Here is a 17,069-nt window from a genome sequence, read left to right as displayed (position 1 = left end):
GCTGCCGCTGGGGAGTGGGGTTTGGCGCTCCAGCCGGGGAGCAGGGTTGGGGGCCGCTCCACGCAGCTCCTGGAGGCAGCGGCATGGCCCCCCTCTAGCTCCTATGCGTGGGGCAGCCAGAGGCCTCCCCTCTGCACGCTGCCCCGCCCCAAGTGCTGCTCCTGCAGCTCCCACTGGCTGGGAATCTCAGCCAATGGGAGCTGCAGGGGTGGTGCCTGTGGACGGGGCAGTGTGCAGAGCCACTTGGCCACGCCTCCGCATAGGAGCCGGAGAAGGGACATGCCGCTGCTTCCGGGAGCCGCTTGAGGTAAGCGCTGCCCTGAGCCTGCACCCCTGAGCCTCCCCCCGCACCCCAACCCCCTGTCCCAGTCCTGATCCCTCTCCTGGCCTCCGAACCCCTTGGTCCCAGCCCAGAGCACCCTCCTGCACCCCAAACCCCTCATCCCCAGCCGGAGCCTGCACCCCTTCCCGCACCACAACCCCAGCCCTGATCCCCCTCCCACCCTCCAAACCCCTCAGTCCCAGCCCAGAGCACCCTCCTACACCCCAAACTCCTCATCCCCAGCCCCACTCCAGAGTCCGCACCCCTAGCTGGAGCCCTCCCCCTCCCCTAGCACCCCACTCCCCTGCCCCAGCCCGGAGTCCCCTCCCAAACCCTGAACACCTCATTTCTGGCCCCACCCCGGAGCCCACATCCCCAGCCAGAGTCCTCACTCCTTCCCGCACCCCAACTGAAATTTTGTGAGCATTCATGGCCCGCCATACAATTTCTATTCCCAGATGTGGCCCTCGGGCCAAAAAGTTTGCCCACCCCTGAATTAAAATGCGCAAAAGTTAGGGCATTCAAAGTTATAGCTTTATAAGATAGATCTGTGATCAAAACAAATCTATAAAATGGGTGGGTTATAAACATCGTGGGAATGATCACTTTGAATTTCTTGTGTTTTGTGCATTTAAACTCTCAACCTTAATATTGCATTAGTTTAATTTTTATTTTAGTTTAGTTTATATTAGTTTTTAAAAAAACTTAAAAAGAAAAAGAAAACATGGTGACTGATAACACCTCTAAGTATGCTGTTTATTTCAATGTGAGATTCAAATATGCTGACTTCCAGTATCAGTTTTATACTGAAGGTGCTTTCTTCGCTACCAGTATCCACCTTGTATCTCTACTTAAAGCTAAGATCTTTGATTAACAGGAGCGGAAGGATGTTGCAGGGTGGTTTGACAAACAAGTGGAGGGTTTGCACGCTTGAGCCCTAGCCCTAGCTAGTCTTATAGCCTTAATTCATCAGAATATCAATAGGACAACAGGCCCGCAGTGATTAATGTATTGAAACACGTACATGTGAAATCCAGTAGAACATATTGCTTGTAAACAAATGGAGACCTTTCTTTGTTTCTTTCTTTCTCTCTCTTTCTTTGCCTTCAGCGTGTGATTGTCTGCTTCAGAGCATTCTGTCCTCTCCTATTATCTATACGGCTTGTACGATTTGATTTAGAAAATGAATCTGAAATGTAGTTCTCATTAAGGGCCTATGCCAAAGCCTAACAAAGCTTTTCTGTTGATTTCAGTGGGCTTTCAATCAGGTGCAGAATGAAGATATCCTTGGGATTTGGGTCAGGCCTTTTAAACTGCTCTTTAGCCTATGACTGCTGCTATCTAATGCTCTGAAAAGTTTTGAAAAAGCTGCCAATACTTATGATGTGGTTATTGTTTTTTCTGACTCAGATTCTTTATACTGTGCAACTACTTACACATGATGAGTTTTTGTAGGATTTGAGGAATTGGAAGTTGATTGTATCGCATGTTATTTTTACAACTTCAAAACAGGAAATATTGAACATTACAACACAATTCCTTCAAATTAAAGGAATTTTCCTGACACAGGAACTTGCACCAGGCCCACCTGAACACAATATGGAGCATAATAGTCTTTCATAATCAAAAACAAAGGCCTGCTGCTTCATGTCCCCAGCTGTGCTGAATCAGCATATGTAGAAATAGCATTTTCTTCTGGAATGCTTGATGAACTTCTGTATTGGAAAGGTGGTCTTTCTGGATGCATTTATAACAGTTTAAAAGCCAAGACCTTAGGTGTATCTACAGGGAGGTGATCTTCTCAGCTTCCCTTGGAGAAACAAGGAGTTAAAACAGCTAGGGGACAGGATGGCTCAAAGGACAGAGAGCAGGTGGAGAACTCTTCATCACTAAGTCACCAGTTGAAAGCTGGGTGTTGTCTACGCAGCACTGGCAAAGCACACTAGATGAGTGTGATTTGTAAAGTGCACTAATGTGCCCTGTGTAGACCCTGCTGGCACACTCTAAGAGTACATCTGCACTGTGATAAAAAACCTATTGGCACTGAGTCTCAGATCCTGGGTCAGCTGACTTGGGTTTGCAGGGTTTGGGCTGCAGGACTACAAATAGCAGTGCAGATGCTTGGGCTGAGGCTGAAGCCTGGACTCTGAGACCCTCCCTCCATAGGTGCTGGAAGTAGGAGTGCTGGGGGTGCTTCCATACCACCTGGCTTGAAGTGGTTTCCATCATATGCAGGGTTTCTAGTTTGGTTCAATGGCTCTCAGCACCCTACTATACAAATTATTCCAGCACCCCTGCGTCTCTTCACCCATGGTCCCAGATTCCAGGCTCCAGCTCCAGCCCAAATGTCTACATTGCAATTCATAGTCCTGCAGCCTGAGCCCCTTGAGGCTGAGGCAGATGACGGGGGTCAGCCAGGGCTGTGCCATGGATTTGCTATTACAGTGCAGACATACTCTAAAACAGTGACACTCACACCTCAGTAGTTCAGGAGCCAAATTAGCGATCAACATTACCCAAAAGTGCCACCGAAGTGTGAATTCATTGTTTCATATACTATATTTACATTTACATATTTACATATTTCAACAGTATGACAGGGAAATATTTAGTTTATATATATTATATATTATTCTCAGAACAAATAAGATAATAACTTGAGCAAGTTCGTAACTTAATTGGTTAATAACATAGTAAAAGCATCCTGATTGGTTAATAATTAAATCGCACTGTGTTTTAATATCCTGTGCTGCAAAGAGCTGCAGGAGACAGATTAAAGAGCCCCTTGCAGCTTGCAAGCCACAGTCTGAGTATCACTGCTCTAAAAGGTACCTTGCCCAAGTTAATGTTGCGTGCAACATGTTAGATTGCTTTACAAATCGCACTGCTCTCGCACACTTTGCCGAGCAGACAAGGTCAGGTCAGTGGTGAAAGATAGGTGCTGCCACCTGATGGCTGTTCAGCGGCCTCTGTGAAATGAACAGGTGATGTCAATGCAACTGAAAGTGGACCGGTGTCCACAACAACAAACCTTCATCATAAATGGCACCCTTGTTGGCAGAGAAACCAGAAGGCAGTGGACACAGAAAATGAGCTTCCTTCTCACCTCCAGGTCAGGGCTGAAGCATACACAGAGGGAGCAGATTGAGGAAGCTTGGACTGCTGCAGTCTGAGATGTATCTCTTCTGTGGACAGAAGGCTTCAGTCTCCAGAAGCAGCAATACAGGACCTTGCCACAGAAAAAAAAAAAAAAGTGTATAAACAGGAGCAAAATTGTAAGTGTTGCACAACATTTTAGCCACAGGACTTTCATTGACTGTAATAGGATGCTGTTGGCTACAACCTGTGATGTAATGACAAGTGTGCATTAGTGCCCTTGGCTGGAGAGAATAGAAGATCTGCTCGAGTATGTGTGATCATATCACATTCTAGGCACTGGCCTACTGACCGTGTAAGCTATAATACGATGAACACAGGTTAATTAACCACTCTCTTTTAGCTCAATTAGTAAATTGTCTATGTTTTTGAAGCTGAAAGTCCTTCTGAGTCCTATCACTGCTGTTGACTGTAGGGTCTGCATGATACACTTGCCAACCACAAAGTCTCTGTGACCACAGAGTGGAGTCCTTACAACCCCATGCAACTTTGGCAACATACACCAATCATTACATTCTCATTGAGCAATTCTTTCACTAATCACTGTATTTAAGCTAGATTGGATCCATTGCAAAAGGATAATCAGAGACTTCCGTAGTTTTATATGACTTACAATTTCTTGTTTGCTGTGATGTTGTAGTGTTAACCGGGGTTCTTTTAACCCAAACTCTTGGTAAAGTTTACTCTGTGCGAGGTGGTGTTAGGAAATAAATCAGGGGAGACACGGCCGTCCGACCGATAGATGGCTGGCACAAACAGGACAACACAAGAGTGCTTTCACTTAAAGCTAAACTTTACTTAGTCTCAAGCACTTACACACGTCCACAACAGATTAGTAAAACACCCCCAACCCTCAATAATTACCGAAGCTGAGCGTGGCTTTCGAGTGGCACCGTAACAGACTTCTGCTGGCCAGGCTTCCGTCTGCCAGTGGGGACCAAGATGCGTCGGGAGGGAGTGTCCCTGAAGAGCCCCTCCTGAGAAGTCCAATTACCTCAAACTTTCCCCCCTTATTTACACATTAGTAATACAATGACATATCCCTTAAACAAAACTTGCTAAGCAAGCAGGGTTAAAAGGACAAACACCTTATGATTGCCAATTAACCAGAGATTTTTTTTTCTTTCAGAGTGTCCATGCCTTTGGGCCCTGATAAATATTCCCAGGGGCACGTATAGACAGATATCTTGTTTTTCTAAAATACGTGCATCAGCAATTTCAACATGCTTAGCAGGAAGGGCGCGGGGTCAAGCTGCCCCATCTATGGCACCCAAAAGCTCCTCCCCTCCTGTCTTGGTTATGCTGAGACCTCTGCATATAGTCCTACTTTTAGCAATAAGCAAGAATGGTTCAGTATGGCCTGCTAACTTGACTACTGTTAGCAACAAGCGATAGTGGTTTAGGCACTTTACTGGTTTGCCAAAATCTCCCCGAACAGTAGCTGTGTTGGTCCTAGAGAATTAGAGAGACAAGGTGGGTGAGGTGATATCTTTTATTGGACCAGCTTCTGTTGGTGAAAGAGACAAGCTTTTGAGCTTACACAGAGCTCTTCTTCAAATCTGTAAGCTTCAAAGCTTGTCTCTCTCATCAACAGAAGTTGGTCCAATAAAAGCTATTACCTCACCCACCTTGTCTCTTTACAATTTCTTGTCAACCCAGAATTCATACGATGTCCATCTTAGGAATTGCTGTTGCTATCTCCTTGATTATATTTTACCACTTAACACTCCACATTTGAAGGTTCATACGGTGGACATTCTTTTCCCATGACAGCACATAACAACCTGTTTGCTAATAAGTGTTTTCTCTAGTGCTTTTATAACTCTAAAGAATGCAAAGGTATTCTTAGGCAGATAACAGATATAGGACAAAGGGTGGATGAGAAACAAGCCGTCATGGTTAAAAAGAAGGAAATACACTGAACTAGGCATGGGTATTAGCCAACTTTGTTTTGTGATTCTCAGCCCTGTGATGGCTCCTTGTGCACCACCGTGCAGGAGGTAAATGGGGGCCAGGCAAAAGCAGGTCAGATCTGGAGAATTTGCTGTTATGTAGGTCCACCTATTCTTTCACAGAGGAGAAATATTAGGGTGGAGGTGGTTTCTGCAGCATAATGGCTGAAGCAGCTCCTGCAGAATGACTCCACCTCTGCTCCATGGCCTCAGGGGAAGTATCCCTCTGTGTGTCTCCAGTGCCCAGCCCACCTCCTCAGGCGCCAGATGCAAATATAGACCTAAATGAGCAGTGTCAGCTTATTGGCAACTTGCCAAACCACAGGCAGTACAGGACTTTTGCAAGACTAATTTTTGTTTCGGTTTAGAAGGCTAAATACATTGCCAATCGCAGCCTGTCAATATAGCGTAATGATAAAGGGATTTATGGGGACAATTGCTCTGGTTCTGGAGAGCAAAATGTTAAAATTGGAAGCATTAGCAAAATTGAAACTTTGGGATGTTTCCTAAGGTTGCATCTGCTGCCATCAAAACAGTCTGCAGTCCTTTTAGAGACCCTGTGAGCCAAGGATATACCATTGAAATACATACACACATAGGTCCGCTACTTACCATGGGAAACTATTCCACAGCCTGAAACATCTTGCTGTTGGGAAGTTCTTCCTGATGTTCAGCCTCAATTGTCCTTTTCTTAATGTCACCCCCTTACCACTAGATCTAACTTAATATATCACATGAATTGGATTACTCTCCATTGCTGGTGTTAACAACCTCCAATTATTTGTCACCTGTTATTTTCCCTTCCCTCTATAGCCATTTCTTAGTCAAGTTCCATTTATGTGGCTCTCGTTGCCTGAATCAGCAAAGCAACGAAACATGTTTAACTGTAACCTAAGTGCTTTGTTGGATGGGGATTGACTTCTGCATGTATTTATAACTAAGGACATGCTTAAATGTTTTGCTGAACTGGGGCCATAATACTTCCTTCTCATGACATCACTCCAGCCCGCTGATATTTTTGTTACTTGAACTCCCTTCAATTTGTCAATATCCTTCAGGGGACCAATCAGTGGGAATAGGGAAGTGATTTTACCTCTTGATAGGGCATCGGTGAGATATTAGAATATTGAGTACAGTTTGATATCCACATTTATAAAGGATGTTGAAAAGTTGGCGAGGGTGCAGAGAGAAGCCCCCCAAATGATTTGAGGGCTGGAAAAAACGCTTCCTTGTGAGACCCTTCAAGAGCGCAATCTGTTTAGCTTATCAAAAAGGTGGTTGAGAGGTGACTTGGTGACAGTGTATAAGTACCCTGGGAGGAGAAAATACAGGGCACTAAAGGGATCTTTAATCTAGCAGAAAAAGGCAGAACAAGAACCAATGGCTGGAAGCCAAAGCCAAATACAAATTAGAGATCAGGCACAAATTTCTAACAGTGAGGGCAATTAGCCATTGGAACAAAGTACCAAAGGAAGTGGCAGAATTCTCCAACCTCAAATCATGACAGGCTGCCTTTCTGGAAGATATGCTTTAGCCAAGCATAAGTTAAATTGGCTCAATACAGGAGTCACTTGGAGGTATGTTAAGGTCTATGATATACAGGTGGTCAGATTCGGTCCCTTCTGGCGTTAAACTCTGTGAAACTATGGTAATGTTGTGTCCAGAATTTAATACAATATTCTAGGTGTTTTTGCCCAAGAAACTTATAGAATGGTACTATTACTTCCCTGTTTGCTGATGCCCCTGTGTATGTAATCTAGAATTGTGTAGCCCATTTGTGTGCCCATGTCATCTGCAAAAGTATGTCTAATTTTCAGCCCAATGCAGTGGTGCTGGAACACTTTTTACAGTGTGTGTTTGTGTGGGGGGACGGGGGACTGAAAGCCAGTGGTCCCCAAACTTTTTACTTCACACCCCTCTTACCTCTGTCCATGCTCCCTCTCCCCAGAGGTGTGGCCAGGACCAGGCTGTGGCTCCGGGAGGGTGGGGGGATGTGGACAGGGGTAAGGGGGCTGAGGCTGGAACCACAACTGGAGCCAGGAGTGGAGACTAAGTGACTTGACTAAGGTCACATAGGCTAAGGTCTGGCTAAAGTCACAAGGAAAGTCTGTGGCTCAGCAGGGAATAGAAATGAGGTTCTTCGCATCTCAGCCTACTGCTCTAAACACTGGACCATCCTTCCTCAGCATTTCTGCCTCCAATTAAATCAAATTCTCCACTCAGACCTGCAAGCTCTATGTCTATTGACTTTGATATAAATTGCTGTGAAGTGGTCTACAACCCCTCCACAAAACACAGGTAGGAAGGGGTTTAGAACCCTCCCTGCCTCTACACAGCAACCACCCTCAAGTGGGCTCAGCTGTGAGAAATGTCAGCTCTGAAAAGAGACATCCTCAGCTGCTGTAGCTGATGAGAGCAAGCCTGAGTATAAAGAATGAGAAAGAAGACGAGGGCGCAGAAGAGCTTGGGACTTCAATGGAGCAACAGCTCGTTGCCAGATGGCCAGGGGAACTAGCACCAGATTGTCTCTGAGAGACTTGGAACTTTCCGGAGTACACGGGATGGGAGCGGAAGATGAAAGCTCTGGAGGGCAAGGGCTTGCTGACTCAATGTTATGTTTATGGACTCCATCTTTTGTTGATTTGATTTAAGTCACTACGGCTCAGGCCAAGGACTGACCCAGGCCCCTCGAACTAGGACTTTGCACAAGGTGGTGGCCATCACCACTGACAGCTGCACACCCAGATATCTGATCTGTTTAGTCACCATCCCTAAGTGTTTCTCCTCTTCCCCTCCCCTTCCTTAGTTACCCCTTTTCCTGTTTTTGGAAATAAATGCTTATTATTCTTATGTGGGTTTGATTTACAATCTTAGCCCTGGTCTACACTAGGACTTTAGGTCGAATTTAGCAGTGTTAAATCAATGTAAACCTGCACCCATCCACACGATGAAGCCCTTTTTTTTGACTTAAAGGGCTTTTAAAATCGATTTCCTTACTCCACCCCTGACAAGTGGATTAGCGCTTAAATCGGCCTTGCCGGGTCGAATTTGGGGTACTGTGGACACAATTCGACGGTATTGGCCTCCGGGAGCTATCCCAGAGTGCTCCATTGTGACTGCTCTGGACAGCACTCTCAGCTCAGATGCACTGGTCAGGTAGACAGGAAAAGAACCGCAAACTTTTGAATCTCATTTCCTGTTTGGCCAGCGTGGCAAGCTGCAGGTGACCATGCAGAGCTCATCAGCAGAGGTGACCATGATGGAGTCCCAGAATCGCAAAAGAGCTCCAGCATGGACCGAACGGGAGGTACGGGATCTGATCGCTGTATGGGGAGAGGAATCCGTGCTATCAGAACTCCGTTCCAGTTTTCGAAATGCCAAAACCTTTGTCAAAATCTCCCAGGGCATGAAGGACAGAGGCCATAACAGGGACCCAAAGCAGTGCCGCGTGAAACTTAAGGAGCTGAGGCAAGCCTACCAGAAAACCAGAGAGGCGAACGGCCGCTCCTGGTCAGAGCCCCAAACGTGCTGCTTCTATGATGAGCTGCATGCCATTTTAGGGGGTTCAGCCACCACTACCCCAGCCATGTTGTTTGACTCCTTCAATGGAGATGGTGGCAACACGGAAGCAGGTTTTGGGGACGAAGAAGATGATGATGATGATGATGAGGTTGTAGATAGCTCACAGCAAGCAAGCGGAGAAACCATTTTTCCCAACAGGCAGGAACCGTTTCTCACCCTGGACCTGGAGCCAGTACCCCCTGAACCCACCCAAGGCTGCCTCCTGGACCCGGCAGGCGGAGAAGGGACCTCTGGTGAGTGTACCTTTCAAAATACTATACATGGTTTAAAAGCAAGCATGTGAAAGGATTAATTTGCCCTGGCATTCGCGGCTCTCCTGGATGTACTCCCAAAGCCTTTGCAAAAGGTTTCTGGGGAGGGCAGCCTTATTCCATCTACCATGGTAGGACACTTTACCACTCCAGGCCAGTAGCACGTACTCGGGAATCATTGTAGAACAAAGCATTGCAGCGTATGTTTGCTGGCGTTCAAACAACATCCGTTCTTTATCTCTCTGTGTTATCCTCAGGAGAGTGAGATATCATTCATGGTCACCTGGTTGAAATAGGGTGCTTTGCTTAAGGGACACTGAGAGGTGCCCGTTCCTGCTGGGCTGTTTGCCTGTGGCTGAACAGAAATGTTCCCCGCTATTAACCATGGGGAAGAGGGAGGGTTGAGGGGGTAGCCACGCGGTGGGGGGAGGCAAAATGTGACCTTGTAACGAAAGCACATGTGCTATGTATGTAATATTAACAGCAAGGTTTACCCTGAAAGAGTGTAGCCATTGTTTTATAAAATGTGTCTTTTTAAATACCGCTGTCCCTTTTTTTTTCTCCACCAGCTGCATGTGTTTCAATGATCACAGGATCTTCTCCTTCCCAGAGGCTAGTGAAGATTAGAAAGAAAAAAAAAACGTACTCGTGATGAAATGTTCTCTGAGCTCATGCTGTCCTCCCACACTGACAGAGCACAGACGAATGCGTGGAGCCAAATAATGTCAGAGTGCAGGAAAGCACAAAATGACCAGGAGGAGAGGTGGCGGGCTGAAGAGAGTAAGTGGCAGGTTGAAAAGATTAAGTGGCGGGCTGAAGACAGGGCTGAAGCTTAAATGTGGCGGCAGTATGATGAGAGGAGGCAGGATTCAATGCTGAGGCTGCTGAAGGATCAAACCAATATGCTCCAGTGTATGGCTGAACTGCAGCAAAGGCAGCTAGAGCACAGACTGCCGCTACATCCCCTGTGTAACCAACGACCCTCCTCCCCAAGTTCCATAGCCTCCTCACCCAGATGCCCAAGAACGCGGTGGGGGGCCTCCGGCCAAACAGCCACTCCACCACAGAGGATTGCCCAAAAAACAGAAGGCTGGCATTCAATAAATTTTAAAGTTGTAAACTTTTAAAGTGCTGTGTGGCATTTTCCTTCCCTCCTCCACCACCCATCCTGGGCTACCTTGGTAGTCATCCCTCTATTTGTGTGATGAATGAATAAAGAATGCATGAATGTGAAGCAACAATGACTTTATTGCCTCTGCAAGCGGTGATCGAAGGGAGGAGGGGAGGGTGGTTAGCTTACAGGGAAGTAGAGTGAACCAAGGGGCGGGGGGTTTCATCAAGGAGAAACAAACAGAACTTTCACACCGTAGCCTGTCCAGTCAGGAAACTGGTTTTCAAAGCTTCTCTGATGCGTACCGCGCCCTCCTGTGCTCTTCTAACCACGTAACCAGCAGCCAGACGATTTGCCTCAACCTCCCACCCCACCATAAACGTCTCCCCCTTACTGTCACAGATATTGTGGAGCGCACAGCAAGCAGTAATAACAGTGGGAATATTGGTTTCGCTGAGGTCTAAGCGAGTCAGTAAACTGTGCCAGCGTGCCTTTAAACGTCCAAATGCACATTCTACCACCATTCTGCACTTGCTCAGCCTGTATTTGAATAGCTCCTGACTACTGTCCAGGCTGCCTGTGTACGGCTTCATGAGCCATGGCATTAAGGGGTAGGCTGGGTCCCCAAGGATAACTATAGGCATTTCAACATCCCCAACGGTTATTTTCTGGTCTGGGAATAAAGTCCCTTCCTGCAGCTTTTGAAACAGACCAGAGTTCCTGAAGATGCGAGCATCATGTACCTTTCCCGGCCATCCCACGTTGATGTTGGTGAAACGTCCCTTGTGATCCACCAGAACTTACAGCACTATTGAAAAGTACCCCTTGTGGTTTATGTACTCACCGGCTTGGTGCTCCGGTGCCAAGATAGGGATATGGGTTCCGTCTATGGCCCCACCACAGTTAGGGAATCCCATTGCAGCAAAGCCGTCCACTATGACCTGCACATTTCCCAGGGTCACTACCCTTGATATCAGCAGATCTTTGATTGCGTGGGCTACTTGCATCACAGCAGCCCCCACAGTAGATTTGCCCACTCCAAATTGATTCCCGACTGACCGGTAGCTGTCTGGCGTTGCAAGCTTCCACAGGGCTATCGCCACTCGCTTCTCAACTGTGAGGGCCGCTCTCATCTTGGTATTCATGCGCTTCAGGGCAGGGGAAAGCAAGTCACAAAGTTCCATGAAAGTGCCCTTACGCATGCGAAAGTTTCACAACCACTGGGAATCGTCCCAGACCTGCAACACTATGCGGTCCCACCAGTTTGTGCTTGTTTCCTGAGCCCAAAATCGGCGTTCCACAGCATGAACCTGCCCCATTAGCACCATGATGCATGCATTGGCAGGGCCCATGCTTTCAGAGAAATCTGTGTCCATGTCCTGATCACTCATGTGACCGCGCTGACGTCGCCTCCTCGCCCGGTATCGCTCTGCCAGGTTCTGGTGCTGCATATACTGCTGGATAATGCGTGTGGTGTTTAATGTGCTCCTAATTGCCAAAGCGAGCTGAGCGGCCTCCATGCTTGCCTTGGTATGGCGTCTGCACAGAAAAAAGGCGCGGAACGATTGTCTGCGGTTGCTCTGCCAGAGGGAGGGGCGACTGACGACATGGCTTACAGGGTTGGCTTACAGGGAATTAAAATCAACAAAGGGGGTGACTTTACATCAAGGAGTATTTCAGGCAGGACTTCATGGAGGGTTCCAATAAGAAATGGTGCACCTAAGTAATTGTTCTTATTGGAACAAGCAGGTTGGTCTGGCCTCTGATTGATACATGGCTAGATTTACCTCGCTGCACCTTCTCTGTGAGTGACTGCAGTGTGACCTAGAGGAATGAGTCCCCTAGACAGGGGAGGGGGCAGGCAAATGAGTACAAAACAAATCTGGTCTATTTCTTGTTTTGATCCACTCCATCTATCTTTTACATCTTTGGCTGGCAGCAGACGGTGCAGAAGGACTGCAAGCCATCCACATCTCATGGCTGCTCGGCAGAAGATGGTACAACAGGACTGCTAGCCATCCTCATCTCTTGCCTGCCTGGCAGAAGATGGTACAATGGGACTGCTAGCAATCCATATCTCCTGCCTGCTCACCATAAGATGGTTCAATAGGACTGACTGCAGGACTAAAGAGAATGATCTGGTCAAGTCACTCCAAATTTAGTCCCTGCGCCCATGTCTGCCCAGGCGCTCCTGATTGACCTCACAGAGGCGACCAGGAGCACCTCGGACATGACGATGATGGCTACCAGTCCTACTGGACCGTCTGCTGCCACAAGGCAATGGGTTGCTGCTGCTGTGTAGCAATGCAGTACCACGTCTGCCAGCACCCAGGAGACATACAGTGACAGTTACCTGAGCGGGCTCCATGCTTGCCGTGGTATGGCGTCTGCACAGGTAACTCAAGAAAAAAGGCACGAAATGATTGTCTGCTGCTGCTTTCACGAAGGGAGGGAGGGAACGGGGGCCTCACGATATGTACCCAGAACCACCTGCAACAATGTTTTAGCCCCATCAGGCATTGGGATCTCAACCCAGAATTCCAATGGGCAGCGGAGGCTGCAGGAACTGTGGGATAGCTACCCACAGTGCAACACTCCGGAAGTCGACACTTGCCTCGGTACTGTGGAAGCACTCCGCCGAGTTAATGCACTTAATGCACTTCAAGCATTTTCTGTGGGGGGACACACACTCGAATATATAAAAATGATTTCTAAAAAACCGACTTCTATAAATTCGACCTAATTTTGTAGTGTAGACATACCCTTAGTTGATTAACATTCCTGTGACCTCTGGGATAAATTATTGGTATACGCAGCCACAGAGTGGACGCACCAGTTATCAGGAACCCAGGGCCCATTGGTCCCAAAGGAAAGGTGTCAGAGATCATTTGAGAAGCAACAAACCAGGGAGACCACTACCTTTTGGGGGCTACAATAACTTTAGCATTCATAAAACATGAAGGAGTAATGGCTGTATATGGTCTATTAACACTAAGGAAAATTGGCCTTACTTTTCTTGAAAAGACCAGGTCATGCTGACTCCCTGAGCCACTCCATTCCTCAGGGAAAAGCGCTGTCAGCGTAGACAACAAGTGACATGATCTCAGAAAGGCAACACTGAAACTGTATTAATTCTTTTTTTTTACTCGGGAGCTCAAGATTCCAGCTAGCCCGCAGCATTATTGTTCAATGCACATGTACTATTGCAGTTACAGGGGAAACATCACTGTATATTACCTGTTGTAACTTTATTGCTTCATAATAAGGTCCAACTTTATGTTGAGATAGTGAAAGTGACACTCCCTCTCGGGTATTTTGGAAAGCGCTGTCTGACGGTCTTCAGTGGGACATTACAGTGTCTCCCCCTCTAAGATCTTAGCCTTCTCTCCAGTGTACAGCCCACATAAATAGAGGGCATACAAGGGAAGTCAGTAAGAACCGGAGGCAGGGAGGAAGGATTTTGCAATACCCTTGACCTTTGTTTTGTTCCCCCTCTGCAAAGGAGTTTGGCTGGTGAATCTGAGTAGTAATAGTTCCCTCCAAAAGCTTCTGCAAACTGGGGCTTCTATGTGTCATAATTTTATGGTGCAGAGAGGATGTGGATGCTGGTTCTGGCTCTGTGAAGTAGAACCACAGCACTTCTGTTATGAACAGGGCCCTTCTGCAGCTCTTACTTGGGCCAAAGGATATGGCCTGAGAGGAGGTAGACTAAAGTAGGGTGACCAGACAGCAAATGTGAAAAATTGGAACAGGGGCTGGGGGGAATAGGACCCTGTATAAGAAAAAGACCCAAAAATCGGGACTGTCCCTATAAAATCGGGACATCTGGTCACCCTAGACCAAAGTGAGGTGTAAGGGCCTATGTACACAGATGAATCTATCATGCCCACAAGATTGATATAACATTTTAATCCCTTTCCACCTAATGTACTGTAACTCAGTTTGGTCTTGCTTATGTACATCGGACCAAACTATTTTTGGTTGTACATTGGATGACTGTGTTAGAACAAGAACTGATAAAAAAAGATTTCAATTTTTTTTTCCACAAAAATGTCCCTTTTCTCAACCAGCTCTCTTTATAACAGTTCCTGACATAACAGATTTGGCTGTGTAGAGGGGCATAAGTAGGGCGACCAGATGTCCTGATTTTATAGGGACAGTCCCGATTTTTGGGTCTTTTTCTTATATAGGCTCCTATTACCCCCTACCCCCGTTCCAATTTTTCACGTTTACTGTCTGATCACCCTAAGCGTAAGTGACAATCTATTTTGTGGTCTAGGGTCTGGATGTGGCAGAAAAGGCTGTGTCTATGGGTACAGATTGTGGGAACTGAGTGGAACAAACATGAATTAAAATGGTTCATTGCTGTATATCTCAAATTCAATTGGACAGCTGTTAGATATATGATGATTTAATAGGGAACAAATAATTTTAGGCTATGAGCTTTGAAATCTGTATATGAAACCAGAAGAAAACATGTATATTCTATACAAGCAAAAAGGGAGCTTAATATGTGAGACCATTTCTGGACCATCAGGACTGGATCTCTACCTTATATTTCAGCCTAAAAGGATGCTGAACCCTAGATTGTGTTGACTGTTATTGTGCTTATGCTTTTATTGGCATGATCTTTATAAATCTAAGATGTTCTACCGCTATAGTTAATTACAGGAAGTCTCCCAGCTAAGGTTGTGTCTCACACAATAAACTAGCAAGTGCCCGGAAATTGAGAGTTAAAGGAACACGGTAATTGTCGGTTCAGATCTGTGCAAAATCAACTTTGAAAAATAAAAAACGCTTCACGGTCTATGAAAAATTATTAATTTTTGGGATCACTTCCAGCACTTCAGTTTTATCTGGCATGTTGGGAAGGCTTGTTATGATCACACGGAGCTACTTGGCGTCTCCAAGTCGTGGAACATGTGTCCTCTCTTTCTTTTGCAGGTCTTGTCTTTCAGCACATCCATTGAGTAAGTTGGCCTGATTTCTATCACTCCATCTCCTTTGGGAGACTGATGATTCACAAGTTATTTTTTCAATTCCTGTTCTTCCCTCACTCTACAGGTGGATGTTTTGGATAATATCATGCAAACTAAATACTGCATGTTATATTTGCAGGAGTGGCAGTGGATCACTATAGAGTTAAGTTCTATGAGCTCAAGCCAACCAAGGGAGGTTACATCATCTTAAACCCTCCTTTTGGTTACTTTTTGTGCTACAGCTCCATCTTCTTCCCCCTCAGTGTTTAAGCAGGGCCGGATTTAAGGGCAGGTGACCCAGGCGACCAGCTGGGGTGCCGGGCTTGGGGGGCACCAGGCTCGAAGTTGTTAGGATATAGATATTCAGGCCATATGTTAGGATTGGTTAGTTAAATTTCAGGAAAATGATTGGTTAAGGTATAGCTAAGCAGAACTCAGGTTTTACTATATAGTCTGCAGTCAATCAGGAAGTAAGGGGGGTGGGGAATGGGAACAGGGAATGGGGGTGGGCAAATTGGAATCATGTTTTGCTAAGGGAGGGAATGGGAAAAGGGACACAGGTAAGGCTCTGTGGTATCAGAGCTGGGAAGGGGGACACTAAGGAAGGAAACTGGAATCATGCTTGCTGGAAGTTCACCCCAATAAACATCGAATTGTTTGCACCTTTGGGCTTCAGGTATTGTTGCTCTCTGTTCATGAGAGAAGGACTAGGGAAGTAAGTGGGTGAAGGAATAAGCCCCCTAACAGGAGTGCTGTTTTTGTTGTTAGTGACAAAGGGGAAAATAGAACATTGCTGCCAAAGAAATGGCAGGAAATGTAGGAGTTGAGCCTGTCTTCAAGGAAACTTGTATTCATCAGAAGCAGAGACAGTTTGGTTACGAGGGCAGAGATGAGGTGATGGAAAGCTTGGAAGAAAACTTCAGAGTTTTTTTGCTTGCTCGTTGACAGTGTTCGAGCGTCCATCAAAGAAAGGTTTGGACACATGAAGCACCATGAAAAAACCGGGGCGCGGTGGGGTGGGGGGAGGAGTGTTGTATGATCTTAGTAAGCTGCTGGCAGACAGGAAAACACTCTTGAACAATTGTATGGACCTTCACCCGATGCTGACAAATGGGGAATGTGTGGATGTCAATGATAAAGATCTCTCTGTCAGATTGGACACCATCCATTACATTCTGCAGCACAGGAAGCACTCCAAGCTCTTCCAGTCATTCATGATGCAGAGCTGAAGGACACTTTTCCTAATGTGTGAATAGCTTTGAGGATTCTGCTCATGCTACCAGTCACAGTTGCGAGTGGTGAGCACAGCTTTTTGAAGCTCTGGCTCATTAAAACACATCTTTGACGGCAGATGGCCGGTGAGAGATGGACATTGCTTGCTGCTATAGCTTGAAAATGCCACTGGCTAGTCTTCAGATCTCTGTGATGCTGTGCTTCAGTTCGCAAGGGCAAAGGCTGTCACCTACTGTCACACTGTTTAATACAGGTCCGCCCAATGTTGGTGCACAGTTCAATTTCGTGATGTTAGTCCATTTCAGTTAAAATTAAACAGTTTTCATAAGCTTAGAGGAAACAAGTAAAAAAAAAATTTTTTTTTTATTAAAACCCCCACCCAGATTGCCAGGCCCGCCAACTTCCTGCACAAGGCCTATTAATCCTACTGTTTCCCAAACAATTATGTAACTAACAAGACATATGCTTAGTATCACTGCCTGG

The 17,069-nt window shown here is 46.3% G+C and overlaps 1 long non-coding RNA gene across 1 annotated transcript in view; it reads right to left on the bottom strand.

Annotated features, from left to right (window-relative positions):
* LOC119567093 overlaps positions 1-17,069 on the bottom strand; it is a 244,613-nt gene that overhangs the window by 30,628 nt on the left and 196,916 nt on the right. The window contains exon 8 of the long non-coding RNA XR_005226813.2: positions 3,429-3,551. This is a non-coding gene — a long non-coding RNA (uncharacterized LOC119567093). The remainder of the gene's footprint in view (positions 1-3,428; positions 3,552-17,069) is intronic.

This window comes from Chelonia mydas, chromosome 9 (assembly GCF_015237465.2).
Source record: "Chelonia mydas isolate rCheMyd1 chromosome 9, rCheMyd1.pri.v2, whole genome shotgun sequence".
Lineage (NCBI taxonomy): Eukaryota > Metazoa > Chordata > Testudines > Cheloniidae > Chelonia > Chelonia mydas.
The sequence above is the reverse complement of the archived record's forward strand: the minus strand, read 5'-3'. Positions and strand labels throughout refer to the sequence as shown.